The sequence below is a fragment of the Mus caroli genome, unplaced genomic scaffold (genome assembly GCF_978045245.1).
Source record: "Mus caroli unplaced genomic scaffold, Mus_caroli_1 scaffold_5, whole genome shotgun sequence".
NCBI classification, from domain to species: domain Eukaryota; kingdom Metazoa; phylum Chordata; class Mammalia; order Rodentia; family Muridae; genus Mus; species Mus caroli.
In genome coordinates, this window is record NW_028227260.1 from 33,963,747 (window position 1) to 33,987,348 (window position 23,602).

Sequence of the window (23,602 nt, forward strand, 5' to 3'; positions counted from 1 at the left end):
GGTGGTTCACAATCATCTATATGGAGATCTGATGCCCTCTTGTGAAATGGTGGTGTACATGCAGATAGAGCACTCACACATCAAATAAATCACAATTTTTAAAAACAAATATAAATTAGGGCCTCCTTTGTATCATATGCAAAGATATTTTAAAAAGACAGATATACTGTTTAACAGAATACACAGAACAAAATCTCTGTCACTTAGGGGCAGGGAGAGAGATGAAGATTTCACAAAGAAGACACAAAATAAAAACCATAATTGGAGAACTGGAGAAAGAAACCCTTAAAATCTGAAAACGATTACTATTCTAAATGCCTGGTGGAAAAAAAAGAGTAAGTCCACGACTAGGAGAAAAGTTGAAAAGCTCATATACATTAGAGAATTTCTGTGAAACTTGCAGAAAAGCTTCCAAAAGTCAATTAGAAAACAGAAATTGAAAAATGTAAAAGGTTTCAGGTGTGCCATTGTGCACTGGGATATTTAGTAAGATTGTTCACTTTATAAGAGATTTATTAGCAACATTAAGACAGTAGGTGTGTAGACAGCAGCATGGTGGGGGCTTCTGTGGAGAATCAGGGACATGTGGTAGAGTGAGTACCACAAAAGTTGGCAACTTAAAATTTCAAATTATTCCAAAGTACACCGTGTACCATAATTGTAATCTCACCATAAAACTTTTACTTCTAAGACAACTAGGACACAGGAAAACCCTGTCTCAAAACAAATCCAAACCTCAACCTACAAAAAGAAGACTAAAAAATATAAGGAGGAGGAGGGAGACAATGATGACCAGGAGGAAGGAGAAACAAAGAGAGAAGAAGAGAGGGAGCAATGGAGAGAGAGAGGGAGGGAGGGAGGGAGGGAGGGAGGGAGAGAGCAAGAGCAAGGGAGCAAGAATGAGAGAGCAAGAGAGACAGAGAAAGAGAGAGAGAGAGACTGCATATGTAAACAGTCAGTCATCTGAGCCATCTATACAGGTCAATCCTAGACTATTGTTTAGAATTTTCCACTTAATTCCCACCAGGCATGCCTGTTTCACACAGGGAATACTGGGATCAGAGCGTGCACACTATATTCTGTCCTATGTCCCCATCCACTTGTCCCCCCATGCAATGGCTCCTATGCACCCCAGTACAGAGCAGCTCCCTCTGAGGAGGAAGAATGGTCCCAAGTCCCTCTCCTGCTGCTAGCAACACACTGGCCACAAATCCCTAAGTGGGAGGGAGCCTACCTGGGTCTGGGATCCCTGCTTCCTTGTTCCCACCCTCAGGGAGATTAAAGTGATCACCTCTGGGAATCCAAAAGCTTGGCTACAGAGAATGCAGCTTGCACTACATCCTTTAGTTAGCCATTGAAAAGAGTGTCCACCAAGGCCTCAGGTTCCCATGACAACCACAATGCTCCTCCCCTCTCTCTAATCAGAAACTAGGAATGCTCTGCCCAGCCCTCCCCTTCCTTTCTCTCTAAGCAGAAGTCTCTCACTCTTGTTATGTTCACCTCTGAAAGCATGCTCATAAGAGAAACTGCCACCACCCACCAAGCAGCGATTTGCTCAAGCTGTGAACAAAACATTCTTAGAGACATGAACAGGCTGGACTCTCCAGACTCTGGTCTTCATGGAAATATCGTCAAGGTTCTAGAGAAACATTGTTGTCATGCTCATAGTTGAGCTCTTGTATCATTCTGATATGTCTTTTGAGGTCTCCATGGAAATGTGTTCTGGGTTATGACACACTAGGACACAAGAGACCTGAAAGGGGAGAAGAAAAGATCTGGCGGCGCCGGGAATCGAACCCGGAACCCCATGCATGCCAACTAAGTGCTCTACCATTGAGCTACACCGCCAGACCTACCAACAACTTGATTATGACCTATATCAAGATACTACGAGTGAAGCAGCATTTCTAGAGCCTGAAAGGATCTTCATCACATATTTCTGTATGATTTATGGCTTCTACTTTAGTATATTGATGGCATGTTTACATTATTTATTCTATGACAAAAGTATCTATTTTCAATGGAAAGAAAATGATATTAAAAACAAGAAATTTTGTGCTCTGAAAAACATGGTAAAATAACTATGAATTGATGGTATTATGTCAAATTTATTAGAATGTGTTACTGCAGGGTTACGAATGTCATACCAAGGTGGGACAGAGATTGGTTAGATGGAATTGCAAGGTTGGTACAGTGAGGCTAGCTGCCTCACTGTATCAACCTTGTTTGTAATTTTAGCAATTCTGATTGGTGTAAGGTGGAATCTCTTACACCAAGGGTTGTTTTGATTTGCATTTCTCCAATGACTAAGGACAGTGACAGTGAACTTTGTTTAAGTGCTTCTTGGCCATTGGAGATTCCTCTGTTGTGAATTCTCTGTTTAGTTCTGTGATCCATTTTTTAATTGGGTTATTTTGTTTTTATGGAGGTTAACTTCTTGAGTTCTTTCTATATATATTGCATATTAGCCTTCTGTAGGATGTAGGGTTAGTGAAGATTTTTCCCAATCTGTAGGTGGGTGATTTAAGGCTATTTTCATTTTTTTGTAGGTTCATTTTTTGATATATATCTATATCTATATCTATATCTATATCTATATCTATATCTATATCTATATCTATATATCTATATATATCTATATCTATATCTATATCTATATCTATATCTATATCTATATCTATATCTATATATATATATTAGCCTTATGTAGGTTTAGTGAAGATTTTTTTTCCAATCTGTAGGTTGGTGATTTAATGTATTGATGGTCACTTTTGCCTTACAGAAGCTTTTTGTTTCATGAGGTCTCATTTGTCAATTGTTGATCTTAGATCCAGAACCACGGGTGTTCTGTTTAGGAAATTTCTTCCTTTGCCAATGAGTTTCAGGTGCTTTATCACTTTCTCTTCTATTAGATTCAGTGTAGCTGGTTTTATTTTTTTTTGGGGGGGGGGGGTGGAGGAAAGGGTTTATTCGGCTTACACTTCCATATTGTTGTTCATCACCAAAGGAAGTCAGGACTGGAACTCGAAAACGTCAGGAAGCAGGAGCTGATGCAGAAGCCATAGAGAGATATTCCTTACTGGTTTGCTTCCCCTGGCTTGCTCAGCCTGCTCTCTTTTTTTTTCTTTTTTTTTTAATTTTTAATATTTTTATTACATATTTTCCTCAGTTACGTTTCCAATGCTATCCCAAAAGTCCCCCATAGCGCCCCCCACTTCCCTACCCACCCATTCCCATTCTTTTGGCCCTGGCATTCCCCTATATTGGGGCATATAAAGTTTGCAAGTCCAATGGGCCTCTCTTTCCAGTGATGGCCGACTAGGCCATCTTTCGATACATATGCAGCTAGAGACAAGAGCTCCGGGGTACTGGTTAGTTCATCATGTTGTTCCAACTATAGGGTTGCAGATCCCTTTAGCTCCTTGGGTACTTTCTCTAGCTTCTCCATTGGGAGCCCTGTGATACATCCAATAGCTGACTGTGAACATCCACTCCTGTGTTTGCTAGGCCCTGGCATCGTCAAACAAGAGACAGCTATATTTGGGTCCTTTCAGCAAAATCTTGCTAGTGTATGCAATGGTGTCAGCGTTTAGAAGCTGCTTATGGGATGGATCCCTGGATATGGCAGTCTCTAAATGGTCCATCCTTTCATCACAGCTACGAACTTTGTCTCTGTAACTCCTTCCCTGGGTGTTTTGTTCCCAATTCTAAGAAGGGGCACAGTGTCCACATTTTGGTCTTCATACTTCTTGAGTTTCATGCGTTTAGCAAATTGTATCTTATATCTTGGGTATCCTAAGTTTTGGGCTAATATCCACTTATCAGTGAATACATATTGTGTGAGTTCTTTTGTGATTGTGTTACTTCACTCAAGATGATGCCCTCCAGGTCCATCCATTTGCCTAGGAATTTCATAAATTCATTTTTTAATAGCTGAGTAGCACTCCACTGTGTTCTGTTTAGGAAATTTCTTCCCTTGCCAATGAGTTTCAGGTGCTTTATTACTTTCTCTTCTATTAGATTCAGTGTAGCTGGTTTTATATTGAGGTTCTTGATCCACTTGGACTTGAACTTTGTGCAAGGTGAGACATATGGATCTATTTTCATTCTGCTACATACAAAGGGAAAGTTAGAGCAGCACCATATATTGAAGATGCATTTTTTCAACTTAATGGGTTTCTTTCTTAGTCAAATTTCAAGTGTCCATAGTTGTATAGGTTTGCATCTGGGTCTTCTGCTCTATTCCATTGATTGACCTGTGTGTCTTTGTACCAATACCATGTGTTCTTTATCACTAGTACTTTGTAGTAGAACTTGAGGTCAGGGATGCTGATTGCCCCAGAAGTTCTTTTATTGTTGAGAATTGGTTTGGCTTTCCTGGGTTGTTTTGGTTTTTTTTTTTTCATATGAAGTTGAGAATTGATTTTCCATTGTCTTTGAAGAATTGTGTGTTAGAATTTTGATGGGGATTGCATTGAATCTGTAGGTTGCTTTTGGTAAGATGGCCATTTTCACTATGTTAATCTTGCCAGTCCATGAGCTTGGAAGATATTTCCATCTTCTGAGGTCTTCTTGGACCTCTCAGGCATTTCAATTTCTGTCATACACATCTTTTACTTACTTGCATAGGATTACAACAAGATATTTTATACTATTTATGGCTATATGGAAGAGTGTTGTTTCCCTAATTTCTTTCCTAGGCAGTTTGTCATTTGTACAAAGGAAGGATACTGATTTGACATAATTTTATATCCAGCCTCTTTGCTGATATTGTTTATCAATGGCAGTAGTTCTCTGGTGGAACATTGGGGTCTCTTACATGTACTATCAAATCATCTGCAAAGAGTGAAACTTAGACATTTTCCTTTCCAATTTATATCCCCTTGATCTCCTTTTGTTGTCTGATTACTCTAGCTAGAACTTTGAGTACCATATTGAATAAATAGGGAGAGAGTGAGGAACTTTTTCATGTCCCAGATTTTAGTGTGCTTGCTTTTGGCTGCTCTTCGTTTAGTTTGATGTTGGCTGTTGGTTTGATCTATATTGCTTTAAGTATGTTTATGTAGGTGTCATGAATTCCTGATCTCTCCAGGACTTTTAACATGCAGGTGCATTGTATTTTGTTAAAGACTTTTTGAGCATCTAATGAGATGAACATGTTGTATTTTCCCTTGAAAAGTCAAGTATATTTAGTGCATTATTGATGGATTTTCGTTTCTTGCACTGTCCCTCCATCCCTGGGATGAAGAAAACTATATCATGTTGAATGATTGTTTTGATGTGTTCTTAGATTCAGTTTGTGGGAATTTTACTGAGTAATTTAGCATTGGTATTTATAAGATCATTTTCTCTGTTGGGTCTTTGTGTGGTTTAGGCATCAGACTAATTGTGACTTCATAGAATGAATTAAGTCGTATTCCTTCAGTTTCTACAACCGGGAATAGGTTGAGGAGTATTGGTATTAGCTCTTTGAAGGTCTGGTAGAATTCTTCTGTAAATCCATCTGGCCAAGGAATTTTTCTGGTGGGAGGGTTTTAATGATTATTTGCTCAGGATTTATGGGACTGTTTAGATATTTCATCTCATCTTGATTTAAGTTTGTTGTGTGGTATCTGTCTAGAAACCCATCCACTTGATCCAGATTTTCCACTTTTGAAGAATATAGGCTTTTGTAATAGATTATGATGATGTTTTGAATTTCCTAGGTTTCTGTTGTTATGTCTCCCATTTCTTTTTTTTTAATTTTTAATATTTTTATTACATATTTTCCTCAGTTAAATTTCCAAAGCTATCCCAAAAGTCCCCCATAGCGCCCCCCACTTCCCTACCCACCCATTCCCATTCTTTTGGCCCTGGCAAAAGGTAGAGCAATGGAATATAGTTGAAGACCCAGAATTGAACCCACACACCTATGGTCACTTAATCTTTGACAAGGGTGCTAAAACCATCCAGTGGAAAAAAGAGAATTTTCAACAAATAGTACTGGCTCAACTGGCAGCTATCATGTAGAAGAATGTGCTTTAATCCATTGTTATCTCCTTGTACAAATTCAAGTCTAAGTGGATCAAGGAAGTCCACATAAAACCAGACAAAGTGAAAGTCATAGATGAGAAAGTGGGGAAAAGCCTTGAAAATATGGATACAGGGGAAAGATTCCTGAACAAAACAGCAATGGCTTGTGCAGTAAGATCAAGAATTGACAAATGGGACCTCATAAAATTGCAAAGCTTTTGTAAGGCAAAAGACACTTTCAATAAGACAAAAAGGCCACCAAGAGATTGGGAAGGGATCTTTAACAATCCAAAATCCAATAGGGGACTAATATTCAATAAATACAAAGAACTCAAGTAGCTGACTCCAGAAAACCAAATAACCCTATTTCAAAAATGAGGTACAGAGCTAAGCAAAGAATCCTCAACTGAGGAATACTGAATGGCTATGAAGCACTTGAAAAAATGTTCAACATCCTTAATCATCAGGGAAATGCAAATCAAAACAACCCTGAGATTCGACCTCACACCATTCAGAATGGCTAAGATCAAAAACTCAGGTGACAGTAGATGCTGGTGAGGATGTGGAGAAAGAGGAAGAGGATGTGGAAAAAGAGGAACCCTCCTCAACTAATGGTGGGATTGTAAGCTGGTATAACCACTCTGGAAATCAGTTTGGCGGTTCCTCAGAAAATTCGACATAGTACTACTGAAAGTTTCAGCAGCACCACTCCTGGGCATATACCCAGAAGATGTTCCAAATTGTAATAAGGACTCCATTATGTTCATAGCAGCCTTATCTATAATAGCTAGAATCTGGAACGAATCCAGATATCCCTCAACAGAGGAATGGATACAGAAAATGTGGTACCTTTACACAATGGAGTACTACTCAGCTATTAAAAACACTGAATTTATGAAATTCTTAGGCAAATGGAGGATATCATCCTGAGTGATATAATCCTATCACAAAAGAAGACACATGATATGCATTCACTGCTTAGTAGATATTAGCCCAGAAACTTAGAATAACCAAGATACAATTTACAAAACAAATGAAACTCAAGAAAAAGGAAGACCAAAGTGTGGATACTTCATTTCTTCTTAGAAAGCTGAACAAAATTCCCATGGAAGGAGCTACAGAGACAAAGCCTGGAGCTGAGACTGAAGAAGGATCATTCAGAGACTGCACCACCTGGGGATCCATCCCATAAACAATCATCAAACCCAGACACTATTGCATATACCAACAAGATTTTGCTGACAGGACCCTGATATAGATGTCTCCGGTGAGGCTATGCCAGTGCCTGGCAAATACAGAAGTGTATGTTCACAGTCACCTATTGGATGGAACACAGGGTCCCCAATGGAGGAGCTAAAGAAAGTTCCCAAGGAGCTGAAGGGGTCTGCAACCTTATAGGAGAAACAACAATATGACTAACCAGTATTCCCAGAGCTCATGTCTCTAGCAGCATATGTAACCGAGGATACACTTGTAGGCCATCAGTGTGAGGAGAGGCCCTTGGTCTTGCGAAGACTCTAGGCCAGAGTATAGTGGAAAACCAAGGCCAGGAAGTGGGAGTGGGTAGGTGGGACGTAGGGGGAGGGGGAGGGTATAGGGGATGTTTGGAGAGGAAACTAGGAAAGGGGATAACATTTGAAATGTAAATTAAGAAAACATCTAATTAAAAACATATGTATCAAAAGATGGCCTAGTTGGCCATCACTGGAAAGAGAGGCCCAGGACACGCAAACTTTATATGCCCTAGTACAGGGGAACACCAGGGCCAAAAAATAGGAATGGGTGGGTTGGGAAGTAGGGGTGAGAGTATGGGGGACTTTTGGGATAGCATTGGAAATGTAATTGAGGAAAATACTTAATAAAAAATATTTTAAAGAAAACCATGAGGTTGATTCTGCTATCTCAGTTCCTTCTCTACCTATACCACTCTTAGTTATATACCCAAAAGACACCCCATCATACCACAGGACATGTGCTCCACCATGTCCATAGCAGCCTTATTTGTAATAGCCAAAATCTGGAAACAACCCAGATGTCCCTCAAACAAAGAATGGATATAGAAAATGTGGTTATTTTACACAAGGGAATACTATAAAGGATTTTTTTAAACAAAGGACATTATGAATTTGTCAGACTCATGGGTGGAACTAGAAAATATCATTGTGAATGAGGTAACTCAGAACCCAGAGTACTTGCATGGTAAGTACTCACTGATAAGTGGATATTAGCCAAAGACAACAGAATACCTAGGATAGAGCCTATGGACATATAGGTTGTACATATCCTATAGTAACATGCAGAAAGGCCAAGTAAGGAGGCTTTAATCTCACTTATAAGGGGGAAGATAATGATCACATAGGCAGAGGGAGGGAAGAACCTGAATGGGAGAAGATAGGGAGAGGGGAAAGGAGGAACAGGGTCAAATATGCGAGCGAACATGAGAGAAGCCCAGAGAGCCAAGAGAATGAATTGAAATATGCAGCCTCTGGTAGTGGAAATTAGGGGCACCTCCATATACCCAGGAGGTATGAGACTCTGGACTCTTTGAAGGTGACCTTAGGCAAAATGTCCAGCAATGGTGAGAGGGAACTCAAAGTGTCCAACTCCCATAGAAAGGCGGGGTTAAAAATACACTGTCAAAAACCCTGATCCCCAAACTCTTTCTGTCTAAAAGATCTGTGAGACGAAAATGGAGAAGAGATTGAAGAAAAGGCGTCCAGTGACCAGCCCAACTTGGGATCCATTTTATAGGTGATGGGAGGAGAACCAAGGCCTGACTCTATTATTGATGCTATGGTGTGCTTACATGCAGGAGCCTGATAAGGTTGTCCTCTGAGAGGCTCTATGAACAGCAGACTGAGGCACTGGCAGATACTTATACTCAACCATTGGATCCAACCTATGGTTGAAATCCAGGAAGGACTGAAAAAGTTTAAAGAGAGAGCGACCCCATAGGAAGACCAGCAGACTCAACTAACCCTGATCCTCAGGGAGCTCGCAGAGACTGAGACACCAACCAGGAGCATACAGGGCCAATGTGAGGGCCCTGACTCATATACCGCAAATGTCTGCCTGGTCTGGCATCAGTGGGAGGAAATGTGCTTAATCCTTGATAGATTTGAGTCCTCAGGGAAGGGAGAGGAACGGGGGGCTCTCATTGGCAAGAGGGAGGGGGAATGGCACAAGGAACTGTGGGAGGTGGATCGACGGTGGGCCATGACTGGAATGTAAATAAATAAAATAACATAAAAATGAGAATAATTTTAAAAAAGGAAAAACGACTGAGCATAGACAGCCACACTGGAGAATAAAGAACTGTTGATGCTGGTTGGGATGTAAACTTTCTGGACATGGTTCAATGAAGGGATCCCCAGTCTCCATAAGAGAATAAGAGGGTGTTTGCAGCTATGATGCCTGTCACAGTCTAGGCTAGTGTACGACTTGTTAATCTCCTTTCTGTGATGTCCTTTTGTGGCACTGTGATATCCAACCAGATCACTTTAATGCGTTAGCATAATACTGCACTCTGGATGTGAGATTCAACTGCCACCTATCAGGGCATCCAAATGCACAGCCTGTGAACGCACTAGTGAGAGAAACCGCTTCACTCCAGTTCTTTAAACTAGGGGTGGGCAAAAGACTGTTTCCTTCAGGGGCAGGATCAAGGCACCTCTGTATGCTTGTCCCCTTAACACTATCTGATATTCAAGGTTTATACTTCCTCGTTACCTTTATAAATGTAAATATTTGCTGAAGAAATAATTTTATCCTGCATTCCAGCAGCCGTGGGGTCTGGGTCTCAGAGAGCTCCTGGTAGGCAGCCCTGAAGGGAGGCACACAGGGCTAAAGGCAGCCCCAGCCTCACTGTACCAACCTTGCAATTCCATCTACCCAACCTCTAACGCCACCTTGGCCTGACCTTCCTAACCCTGCAGAAACACATTATAATAAATTTGACATAACACCCTCAATTCATAGTAAGTCTGTGATGTTTTCCAGAGCACAACATTTCTTGCTATTGATATTTCTTAATTTCCATTGAAAATAGATGTTTTTCTCATAGTATAAATAATCTAAACATCCCATCAAAATACTAAACTTGAAGTGAGAAATCATAGGCAAAGATGTGATGTGAATCCTTTCAGGCTCTATAAATGCTCTTAAGTTCATTGTATCTTGATATAGGCTATAATCACCCCAGTATCATAGCCGGGGATGTAGCTCAGTGGTAGAGCATATGCTTAGCATGTATGGGGTCCCGGGTTCGATTCCCGGCATCTCCCAAGTTTCCCTTTTTCTTCCGGGTCTCATGCTACCTAGTGCTTCACACTGAGGATAATAAAAGGGCTCATCTAAGAGCATGACAACAATGTTCCTCTATAAATTTGACGATATTTCCATGGAGACCTCCATAGTTTGGTGAGTCCAGCCAGGTCATGCCTCAAACAAGTTTTTTTTTGTTTTTGTTTTTTTTTTTGGGTTTTTTTTTTTTTTTTTTTTTTGGTTTTTCGAGACAGGGTTTCTCAGTATAGCCCTGGCTGTCCTGGAACTCACTTTGTAGTCCAGGCTGGCCTCGAACTCAGAAATCCGCCTGCCTCTGCATCCCGAGTGCTGGGATTAAAGGCGTGTGCCACCACCGCCGGGTGTTGTTTGTTTGTTTGTTTGTTTTTTAAATGATTTCACCGTCATTAATTCACCAAGTTTGGTTTTTATTTGGTTTCTTGTTTTCGAAATATATATACTATTACCCAGTGACAGAGATTTTCCTTTGTACATTCTGTTAGAAATTCTCTAACCTTACATTTGTATACAATGATCTGTATATGATACCTAGATTTTAACTTATGTTTGTTTTTTAAATATTTATTAGTTTATTTTATGTGCGTGCTCTATCTTCATGTACACCACTATGCCAGAAGAGTGAACCAGATCCCCAAACAGAAGGGTTGAACCAGCAGGTGGTTGCTGGGAATTGAACTCAGGACCTCTGAGAAGCGCATGCAGTACTCTTAACCACTGAGCCATCCTCCAACCCACAATATAGATTTGTAGGTATGCATATATGCTTACATTAGTACTGTTCTCTGACACATAATCCTTACTGCACAAGTTTGATTTGAACATGGGATACACAGAGAAATGTTGGGTACAAGTTGGCAGTTTTCTGTACATGTGTGAGTGTCAGTATGACTGTTGATTTCTGTCTTTCCTGACTTGTCAACCTTGATTCCAATACCATTCTGGCTCATACATCTTAGGTCTTTATGGAGGTCTCTCTTTATGCAATCTTCTTCTGTGATGTTGCTCTGTTCCTTGCTTTACTTTCTCTATCCATTTATCTATAAAGTTTGTTATTAGACAGCCAAGTAAAATGAACATTATAGCACTTATTCATGTTACATGGAATATGTAGGACAACATTGAAAGAATAGATATCATAGCAATAATGAACACTCAGACCCATGAACAGGTACATACTGCATTTATGTATGTAGTAACTCAGCAATGTTCTGAGCCTTTCTAATGTATAGGCAATATAGGTATATGCACCCAGATTGCTCACAAATAGTGGACACTTTTTCATTCAAGTATTCCTGGTATTATTTTTAAACTACAAGTACTATGTGTGGCTTCTCTGTGATGCGAATATTCAACTTTCTGTGAACTGTCAGAAACCAAATGTCAATGATACTCATGAATGATCTGCATGGATTACTCGATGATGGAGACTTTACTTGATTGATGTTCATTGCACTTTGCCCCTACTTCCTTAAGAGCATGTAGAGGCTACTGAGTCTACTGAAGGAAATGAGGGACATGTCCCAAAGATGAGTCCAAAGGCTATTTCACCAGACTCACCATAAAAGAACATTATTGAGTAGCTTTCAGCATCCTGTGTATAACAGTCATTGGTGAATTTGTTACAGGATGTGGTTTGACTTCTTGGCCCCTCAACCAACACCTTACTGGATACCAGGGAACTAGAGTAGAGAGAGGGAGAGCCATTGTGTGTGTGGGGACAGGGATTCCTAGAAAGAAGCTGGGTCTGCAAAGACTGATCGCCTGATTGGAACTTCAGTGGTGTGGATATAATGGAATGTTGCAGTCCTAACTACAGTTTATGTGTGCTTTCTTTAGCTCAGAAGAACCCCTTCCCTGGCCCCTCTGTGTTGGAATCACCTAGAATCTTGTCACTGTCAGATAAAGTTGGACCTGTCCTACTGGCACATTTTTTTCTTTTAATTGCACATAATATTATCTTAACAAAACCACAGTTTTCTACCAAACCAAAGAGGACAAATGTCATCAGATAGCAGCTAATGCCAACAGCATAGTTTTGGCACGCTTAATACTTGCATCAATGTATACAAGAAGTGATTGATTTGTAGCTTATTTGCTCTGTGACACTAAGTATTTCATCCAACTGCTTCCATATTGTACCATGGAATTTGTAATAACCTACATCTGTCTCACTCATATTTTCTCCCTCATATTTGACTCCATAATATACTTTTCCTTTGAGCTGAGAGCTGTGTATTGCATCAGCATTTGTAGCTGAATGTCACAATTAGGTCTGCAGAAATGACAAGTATTTTTCCTGAGGGTACCTCAAGATTCATTTTATGCCCTCCACTTTCTGCTATGACCAATAGTATCTAGTTTTACTTTAGGTCCCTGGGCTATCTAGTCTCTGGTCCTGGTCACCAAAGCAGTGTCAGGTGTAGGTCCCATCTGTTGGAGTGGGCCTTATGTCACTTCAGATGTTGGTTGTTGCTCCACAGGACTATGCCACAGATGCCCTAGCATATTTTGCAGGCAGGACCACAATGTAGATCCAAGCATCTCTGTCTGGAGTGATGTTTGCATTTCTCTATTGGTGGCTTGAAGAGTACTTTTCTGTACCTAAAACCTTCATCCTGCCTGACAACCTAGAGGCAAGTTGTGGGAAAGAGAGAAAAGAACCCCTGTTAATTAATCCTTTACTTAGAATGTTTGGGAAATGCATCTGAGTGCCAGAGAATTCAGTCCAAGTATGAATACTATATTCTTTACAAAATGCCCCTGAATAATCAGACACCATATTCTCTATGAAGGAGCACTCTTTACACAGTTTGAACTGCTCACTTTACACTGAGCAGCGATGAAGTGAGTTGTTGATTACCAGATCTGTGTTGATCCACAAACGGAACTTCTCTAGTACACCCTTGAGGCTTCCAAACACACCAGAGATACATGAACTTGGGGATATTTGCTACTCTGTAAAACATCAGCCCTATTCACTAAAATGCAAGAATTTAGTTTTGCTCCCACCTCGTGGCTTTCATGAGAACTGTATTACTGTGAGTCAGGCCTGATGGACTATGGAGGTGAGGGAGAGAACATAGGCTGGGAACTGGACTTGATGGGACCTTCCTTAACTCTTCAGTTTGGGAGATCGTACACCTGAGTATATTCTGATTGCATATAAAAATTCATGTCTGAGACATATCTAATATCCACCTGAGACTGGAACCCAATCCTGGCCTAAGGTGAATAAAAGTATAGACTTGATGAAATTATATAAGCTACTATGAGTCTAAGCAGAAACATACACATGCAGGCAACATACACAACACACAAAAGCAAATCCACTTGTGCACATAATTCATTTTCTCCATGAATCTGAACACAATCAATTCTGCCACTGTATATAGAAAATATATACATGCACAAACTCTAGGATGTGTGTGTGTGTGTGTGTGTGTGTGTGTGTGTGTGTGTGTATGTGTGTGCTGGCTGCCTAGCGATTCCCAGGAATCTGGGTCTCTACATTCACAGGCAAGCATGTGCCATTCTTTTCTTCCTGGGGAAGGAACTGAGGTCCTTCTGCTCACTAGGTATTCATTTTACTGAATGAGCCACACCCCTGCCTTATTCTTTCATCAACCAGAGAACAAGTTCTTTTTTTTATTTGTTTGGTTTTTTTTTTACACTTCCTACCTGGATACAAAATTTCAAACAACACTCACAAGCACATATGGCCATAAGTAAGCTGATATCAGTCACTGGCCTGAATTCTACCCCTAGCTCAAAGGACTGCCTGCACTGGAATGCCCCGACAATGAGCTTTCTGTCGCACATAATTGTATAAGTTGTGTCACATGGATAATTTTCAGCACATCTTGCATTCTGTGGTGATAAAAATCACTCTCCCATTTAGTATATGCTAATTTTTAATGTGTGTGGTACCACAGGGTACTGTCTCACATAGGCCCACATCTGCACAGAACATCTGCCTCTGGTCAGAAGGAAGGGAAGACAAAGGAACTGACTTATCTCTCATGACACACGAGATCTTGTCACTAGTGCTCTGGTAACATGCTGACAGGACTCCACATGGTGACACTTGTTCTTGTCTGGAGCTGATGTGGATGGCGAGTCCACAGAATTCTCTCAGGTTTCACAAGGAGGCAGAGAAAGGGAAGCAGGAACATGGAAGAGTGCATGAATCTCACATGAAGAACAGGGAATGTGAAACCTGTCTACATTTAGTTAAGTGCAAGTTCTACACATGTCTCCTCTTTGTACATCTCACAGACCCTTGACACACACACACACAGATACACACTCAACGCACAGACACATTTTTGTAAATATAAAGATAAACAGTGATATCTTCACTAAATTTTTGTGTTCATGTGTGCATTTTTTGTATGTTTGTGTGTGTGTGTATGTTTGTGTGTGTGTGTGCTTGTGTCATTCAAAAGCCATAGCACAAGTGTGGATGTCAGTGGACAATTTTACTTTAGATTCAGGTCATGTGTGTGTACAGTATTTTTCTCTCTGTGTGTCTGTGTGTGTGTGTGTCCCTGTGCAAGTGTGTGTTTGTATGTATTTGTGTGTGTTTGAGTACAGGCATACAAATGCTATAGCACAAATGTGGAGGTCAGAGGACACTTTTATTTAAGTTCAGCTCTCTACTCCAACATTCTTTGAGGCAGGCATTCTCTTCTTTCTGCTGCTGTAGTATACTGCATATACTGCATATTCCAGGCCATTTGGCACACAAGCTTTTAGCCACTTCTTATGCCTACATCTCCCATCCTGCTGGAGGAATCCTGAGACCACAAGGACCACATCTGGCTTTTTCCGTGATTTTTAAGAACAGAACTGAGATTATAAATCATGCCTTTGAAGCAAGCACTTTTACTTGAGAAGACATCTGCAAGTTAAAAAGGCCATCTTCTCAGCTCCATAATCCTTTAAAAAATTCTAAATGAAAAGTGTCTCCTTCTTCTTCCCCTTTCCTTTATTTATTATTTTTATATATTTTCTTTATATGCATTTCAAATGCAATCCCGAAAGTTCCCTATACCCTCCCTCTGCCCTGCTCCCCTACCCTCCCACTCTTTGCCCTGGTATTCCCCTGTACTGGGGCATATAAAGTTTGCAATACCAAGAGGCCTCTCTTTCCAGTGATGGCCAAATATGCCATCTTCTGCTACATATGCAGCTAGAGCTACGAGCTCTGGGGGTACTGGTTAGTTCATATTATTGTTCCACCTATAGGGTTGAAGACACTTTCAGCTCCTTGGGTGCATTCTATAGCTTCTCCATTGGGGGCCCTGTGTTCCATCCTGTAGATGACTGTGAGCATCCACTTCTGTATTTGCCAGGCACTGGCATAGCCTCATATGAGACAGCTATAACAGGGTCCCTTCAACAAAATCTTTCTGGCATATGCAATAGTGTCTGAGTTTGGTGGCTGATTATGGGATGGATCCCTGGGTGGGGTAGTCTCTGGATAGTCCATTCTTTAGTCTTAGCTCCAAACTTTATCTCTGTAACTCCTTTCATGGGTATTTTGTTTCCCTATTCTAAGGAGGAATGAAGTATCCACATGTTGGCCTTCCCTTTTCTTGAATTTCTTGTGTTTTGGAAATTGTATCTTGGGTGCTTTATGTTTCTGGGCTAATATCCACTTATCAGTGAGTGCATATCATTTGAGTTCTTCCGGTAGAATTATGTCCAATTTTCTGAGGGACTGCCAGACTGTATTCCAGAGTGGTTGTACAAGCTTGCAATCCCACCAACAATTGAGGAATGTTCCTCTTTCTACACATCCTCTTCAGCATCTGCTATCACCTGGAATTTTGATATTAGCCCTTCTGACTGGTGTGAGGGGGAATCTCAGGGTTGTTTTGATTTGCATTTCCCTGATGATTAAGGATGTTGAACATTTTTTTCAGGTGCTTTTCAGCCATTCGGTATTGCTCAGTTGAGAATTCTTTGTTTAGCTATGAACCCCATTTTTTATGGGGTTATTTGAATTTCTGGAGTCCAGATTCATGAGCTCTTTGTATATATTGGATATTACCCCTTTCTCTACACAAAGGATAAACGGGCTGAGAAAGAAATTAGGGAAACAACACCCTTCAAAATAGTCACACATAGTATAAAATACCTTAGTGTGACTGCAACTAGGGAAGTGAAAGATCTGTATGACAAGAACTTCAAGTCTCTGAAGGAAGAAATTGAAGAAGATCTCAGAAGATGGAAATATCTCCCATGCTCATGGGTCTACAGGATTAATATAGTAAAAATGGCTAGGCTGCCGAAAGCAATCTACAGATTCAATGCAATCCCCATCAAAATTCCAACTCAATTCTTCACTGAGATAGAAAGGGCAATTGCTGATCCCATCCTAAATCAGATAGGGGAGTAATATCCAATATATATAAAGAACTCAAGATGATGGACTCCAGAAAATCAAAATAAAAAATGGGGCTCAGAGCTAAACAAAGAATTCTCACCTGAGGAAATCTGAATGGCTGAGAAGCACCTGAAAAAATGTTCAACATCCTTAATCATCAGGGAAATGCAAATCAAAACAACCCTGAGATTCCACCTCACACCACTCAGGATGATTAAGATCAAAAATTCAGGTGACAGCAGATGCTGGCGAGAATGTGGAGAAAGAGGAACACTCCTCGATTGTTGGTGGGATTGCAAGCTTGTACAACCACTCTGGAAATCAGTCTGGTGGTTCCTCAGAAAATTGGACATAGTACTACCAGAGGATCCTGCAGTACCTCTCCTGGGCATATATACAGAAGATGTTCCAACCGGTAAGCAGGACATATGCTCCACTATGTTCATAGCAGCCTTATTTATAATATCCAGAAACTGGAAAGAACCCAGATGCCCTTCAATGGAGGAATGGATACAGAAAATGTGGTACATTTACACAATGGAGTACTATTCAGGTATTAAAAAGAATGAATTTATGAAATTCCTAGGCAAATGGATGGACCTTGAGGGCATCATCCTGAGTGAGGTAACCCAATCACAAAAGAAAATTAACTCAAGCAAGTCAATGGCCTTTCTGTACACAAAGGATAAACAAGCAGAGAAGGAAATTAGGGAAACAACACCCTTCTCAATAGTCACAAACAATATAAAATACCTTGGCGTGACTCTAACTAAGGAAGTGAAAGATCTGTATGACAAGAACTTCAAGTCCCTGAAGAAAGAAATTAAAGAAGATCTCAGAAGATGGAAAAACCTCCCATGCTCATGGATTGGCAGGATCAAAATTGTAAAAATGGCTATCTTGCCAAAAGAAATCTACAGATTCAATGCAATCCCCATCAAAATTCCAACTCAATTCTTCAACGAATTGGAAAGGGCAATCTGCAAATTCATCTGGAACAACAAAAAACCTAGGATAGCAAAAACTCTTCTCAAGGATAAAAGAACCTCTGGAGGAATCATCATGCCTGACCTAAAGCTGTACTACAGAGAAATTGTGATAAAAACTGCATGGTACTGGTATAACGACAGACAAGTAGACCAATGGAACAGAATTGAAGACCCTGAGATCAACCCACATACCTATGGTCACTTGATCTTTGACAAGGGAGCAAAAACCATCCAGTGGACAAAAGACAGCATTTTCAACAAATGGTGCTGGCACAACTGGTGGTTATCATGTAGAAGAATGCAAATTGATCCATTCCTATCTCCTTGTACCAAGGTCAAATCTAAGTGGATTAAGGAACTCCACATAAAACCAGAGACACTGAAACTTATAGAGGAGAAAGTAGGGAAAAGCCTCAAAGATATGGGTACAGGGGAAAAATTCCTGAATAGAACAGCAAAGGCTTTCACTGTAAGATCGAGAATCGATACATGGGACCTCATAAAGTTGCAAAGCTTCTGCAAGGCGAAAGACACCATCAATAAGACAAAAAGACCACCAACAGATTGGGAAAGGATCTTTACCTATCCTAAATCAGACAGGGGACTAATATCCAATATATATAAGGAACTCAAGAAGGTGGACTACAGAAAATCAAATAACCCCTTTAAAAAATGGGGCTCAGAACTGAACAAAGAATTCTCACCTGAAGAATACGGAATGGCAGAGAAGCACCTGAAAAAATGTTCAACATCCTTAATCATCAGAGAAATGCAAATCAAACAACCCTGAGATTCCACCTCACACCAGTCAGAATGGCTAAGATCAAAAATTCAGGTGACAGCAGATGCTGGCGAGGATGTGGAGAAAGAGGAACACTCCTTCATTGTTGGTGGGATTGCAAGCTGGTACAACCACTCTGGAAATCAGTTTGGCGGTTCCTCAGAAAATTGGACATAATACTACCAGAGGATCCAGCAATACCTCTCCTGGGCATATATCCAGAAGATGCTCCAACCGGTAAGAAGGACACATGCCCCACTATGTTCATAGCAGCCCTATTTATAATAGCCAGAAGCTGGAAAGAACCCAGATGCCCCTCAACAGAGGAATGGATACAGAAATTATGGTACATTTACACAATGGAGTACTACTCAGCTATTAAAAAGAATGAATTTATGAAATTCCTAGCCAAATGGATGGACCTGGAGGGCATCATTCTGAGTGAGGTAACATATTCACAAAGGAACTCACACAATATGTACTCACTGATAAGTGGATATTAGCCCAAAACTTAGGATACCCAAGATATAAGATACAATTTGTTAAACACATGAAATTCAAGAAGAACGAAGACCAAAGTGTAGACACTGTGCCCCTTCTTGAAATTGGGAACAAAACACCCATGGAAAGAGTTACAGAGATAAAGTTTGGAGCTGTGAAGAAAGGATGGACCATCTAAAGACTGCCATATCCAGGGATCCATCCCATAATCAGCTTCCAAACGCTGACACCATTGCATACACTAGCAAGATGTTGCTGAAAGGACCCAGATATAGCTGTCTCTTGTGAGACAATGCCGGGGCCTAGCAAACACAGAAGTGGATGCTCACAGTCAGCTATTGGATGGATCACAGGGTCCCCAATGGAGGAGCTAGTGAAAATACCCAAGGAGCTAAAGGGAACTGCAACCCCATAGGTGGATCATTATTATGAACTAACCAGTACCCCAGAGCTCTTGACTCTAGGTGCATTTTTATCAAAAGATGGCCTAGTAGGCCATCACTGGAAAGAGAGGCCCATTGGACTTGTCAACTTTATATGCCCCAGTACAGGGGAATGCCACGGCCAAGGGGTGAGGGTGGGTGGGTGGGGGACTGGGGGGGAGTGTATTGGGGACTTTTTGAATAGCATTGGAAATGTAATTGAGGAAATTACCTAATAAAAAAAAAAAAGAATTGGGAACAAAACACCCATGGAAGGAGTTACAAAGTTTGGAGCTGAAACAAATGGATGGACCATCTAGGGACTTACCATATCTGGGGATCCATCCCATAACCAGTTTCCAAATGCTGACACCATTGCATACACTACCAAGATTTTGCTGAAAGGTCCCAGATATAGCTGTCTCTTGTGAGACTATGCGGGGCCTAGCAAATACAATAGTGGTAGCTCAGTCAGCTATTAGATGAATCACAGTGCCCCCAATGGAGGAACAAGAGAAAGTAAGTACCCAAGGAGTTGAAGGAGTCTGCAACCCTATAGGTGGAACAACAATATGAACTAACCAGTACCCCCCTCCCCCAAGAGCTTGTGTCTCTAGCTGCATATGAATCAGAAGATGGCCTAGTCGGCCATCAGTGGAAAGAGAGGCCCATTGATCGTGCAAACTTTATATGCTTCAGTACAGGGGAACGCCAGGGCCAAGAAGTGGGAGTGGGTGGTTGGGAGAGTGGGTGGGGGAGTGTATGGGGGACTTTTGAGATAGCATTGGAAATGTAAATGAAATAAATACCAATAAAATACCAAATATATAAAAATGAAAAAAGTAAAAAAAATAAGGGGGGCAATTGGCAAATTCATCTGGAAAAATAAAAAAACCTAGAATAGCAAAAACTATTCTCAACAATAAAAGAACCTCTGGTTGAATCACCATGCCTGACATTAAGCTGTACTACAGAGCAATTGTGATAAAAACTGCATGGTACTAGTACAGTGACAGACAGGTAGATCAGTGGAATAGAATTGAAGACCCAGAAATGAACCCACACACCTATGGTCACTTGATCTTTGACAAGGGAGCTAAAACCATCCAGTGGAAAAAAACAGCATTTTCAACAAATGTTGCTGGCACAACTGGCGGTTATCATGTAGAAGGATGCGAATTTTTCCATTCTTATCCTTGTACAAAGCTCAAGTCTAAGTGGATCAAAGACCTCCACATAAGACCAGAGACACTGAAATTAATAGAGGAGAAAGTAGGGGGGGGGAAAGCCTCGAAGATATGGGCACAGGGGAATAATTCGTAAATAGAACAGCAATGGCTTGCGCTGTAATTGACAAATGGGACCTCATGAAACTGCAAAGCTTCTGTAAGGCAAAAGACACTGTCAACAAGACAAAACGGCCACCATCAGATTGGGAACGGATTTTTTTTTACCCCTTTCTTTTTTTCAGATACCAGTGAAAAACCAGATCCTGCCTGTTCTGACACTCTGGAATTCTCCATCCTATCATGAAGGGCTTCAGACTGCCCTCATCTACCTCCAGCACAGCTACTTCCTGACCCATTTGGTGCAACTTCCTGCTTGCTTGGACCCTAACTCCAATGGGATGGCTTTCCCTGTTCCTCTTATCCCTCTCTTATATGTAGCAGAGGATGGCATAGTTGGTCATCAATGGGAGGAGAGGCCCTTGGTATTGCAAAGATCATATGCACAAGGGAATGCCAGGGGCAGGAAGCAGGAGGGGGTGGGTTGGGGAGCAGGGTCGGGGGAAGGTATAGGGGACTTTCAAGATAGTATTTATAGGTGAATGAAGAAAATATCTAATAAAAAAAGGAAAAAAAAAAACAAAAGACAACAAAGCAAAAGAGAACAACAACAACAACAAAATAGTGAAGGAAGATAAAATATTCTAGCCAGCTGCATATGTAAAAAAATCATCTGACACATCTATAAAGGAAAATGCTATACTACTGTTTAGAATTTTCCACTTAATTACCACCTCTCATAGCTGTTTCACACAGAGAATACTGGGGTCAGAGAGTGCACAGTATATTCTGTCCTATCTCACCCTCCTCATTTCTCTCCCCTGTAATGGCTCCAGTGCACCCCAGTACCGAGCAGCTCTCCCCGAGGAAGAGTAATGTTCCCAAGTCCGTCTCCTGCTGCACGCAACACACTGGCCATAAATCCAGAAGTGGGAGTGAGCCTAAGTGGGTCCGGGTTCCCTGCATCTGTCTTCCCACCCTCAGGAAGATCCAATTGCTCACCTCTGAAAACCCATAAGCTTGGCTACAGAGAATGCATTTTGCGCTACATCCCTGGGTTGGCCATTGAAAAGAGTGTGCACAAAGAACTCAGGTTTCCCTGACAACCACAATGCTCTTCCCCTCTCTCTTCTTAGTAAGTAGGAATGCTCTGCCCAGCCCTCCCTTGCTTTCTCTCTAAGCAGAAGTCATTCCCCCTTGTTACCTATAACCGGAGAAAGCATGCCCACTAGGAAACTCCCACTGGCCTGAGAGCAGCGAGTTGCTCAAGTTGTGATCAAAACCTTCCTATAGACATGACCAGGCTGGACTCTCCAGACAATGGAGGTCTCCATGGAATTATCTCGTAGGTATAGAGCAACATTTTTTGTCATGTCATAGATGAGCTCTTTTATCATCATGAGGAGGCTATGGAGGTCTCGACGGAAATGTGTTTTAGAGTAGAAAGAGACCCAGAGGGGGAAAAGGTAAAACCTTGTAGATGTTGGGAATCGAACCCGGGACGCTGTGCCTGGAAGAGCACTGGCGATACCACAGAGCTACATCACAAGGTTGATCAGCAGACTGATTTTAGCCCATATCAAGACATAAAGGTTGAAGCCACATTCCTAGGGCCTGAAAGAATCCACATCTCACCTTTGTTTATGATTTATACCTTGTTAGTTTAGTATTTTTATGGAATTTTTAGGTTATTTACTATAAGAAAATTATCTATTGAAAATGGAAAGAAAATGATATTAATAACAAGAATTTTGGTTCTCTGCAAAACATGTGAGACCCACAATAAATCCACTGTATTATGTCAAATTCATGATAATGTCTTTCTGCAGGGTTAGGAAGATCAGGGCCAGAGGTTAGGAAGATGGCATTGCAAGGTTGGATACAGTGAGGCTGGGACCGTTTTAGCTTTCTGTGCCTTCCTTGGGGGAAGGCTACCAGGAGCTCCCCGAGACCCAAGCTGTACAGCAGCATGATTACAGGATAAAATTATTTCTTCAGAAAAAAAAGTACATTTATAAAGGCACCGAGGAAGGATAAACTTTGAAGATCAGACAGTGTTATGGGGACAAACATACAGATGTGCCTTGATCCCACCCCTAGAGGAAACAGTCTTTTATCCTTGCCCTTAGCTTATAAGAACTGCAGTGAAGCCCATTTTCTTCACTACTGTGTTCACAGGCTGCACGTTTGGATCAGCTGCTATTTGGCAGTTTGAGCCACTGAAGTCCAAGGTGCAGCATTGTGTTGATGTCATAAAGCTATTTGGTTGGCTAGCATATGGAAGAAGTAGACCTCAGAAAGGAGATTAACACACAGTGCAATAGCCTAGGTGATGGCCAGAAGACTGTGACAGGCATCATAGCCGCGGACGCCCTTGTATTCTGCTTATGTAGAGTGTGGTGCCTGTCTCTGACCATGTCGGATGCTTTACGTTTAACCCAGCATCTATGATCCTTTGGTCTCCAGTATGGCTGTCGATGTTCAGTCATTTCTTCTTATTCCACATGGCACAAATATATGTGTTGTGTGGAACTTCTCGTCCAGCATCGTGAACATTCTGGTTCAAGAGCAGTTTGTGCCCATGTGCCTGTCTGAAGGTGTCCCTTCCAATTTTTTCAGTTCTGTGTGTAAGGTTGCCACAGGAAGATAAGGACCTACAGTTGGCACATTGGGAGCAATCATGACAATTCATGCTGCCATCTGCACCGAGATCCCTGAGGGCAGGCTCTCTATCGTCTTCCTCCCCTTTTTCACCTTCATGGTAGGCAATGCCTTAAAAGCCATCATTGCCATGGATACATCTGGGGTGATCCTGGGATGGAACTTTTGACTATGGAGCTGCACTGTGGCGAGCTCTCTTAGGATATGGTATATCATGTATTGCCATGAATTCATTTGGAAGAACAGGGAGCCTCTAG

General features: G+C 41.2%; 2 non-coding genes and 1 pseudogene across 2 annotated transcripts; 2 read left to right on the forward strand and 1 right to left on the reverse strand.

The window, feature by feature from the left end:
- Positions 1-1,776: 1,776 nt before the first annotated feature.
- Positions 1,777-1,848, reverse strand: Trnaa-ggc (transfer RNA alanine (anticodon GGC)). Its single transcript has one exon. It is a non-coding gene; the product is annotated as a tRNA-Ala (tRNA).
- An 8,375-nt stretch (positions 1,849-10,223) lies between these two features.
- Positions 10,224-10,295, forward strand: Trnaa-agc (transfer RNA alanine (anticodon AGC)). The gene has a single exon. It is a non-coding gene; the product is annotated as a tRNA-Ala (tRNA).
- An 11,684-nt stretch (positions 10,296-21,979) lies between these two features.
- Positions 21,980-23,602, forward strand: LOC147004527 (presenilin-associated rhomboid-like protein, mitochondrial pseudogene; annotated as a pseudogene).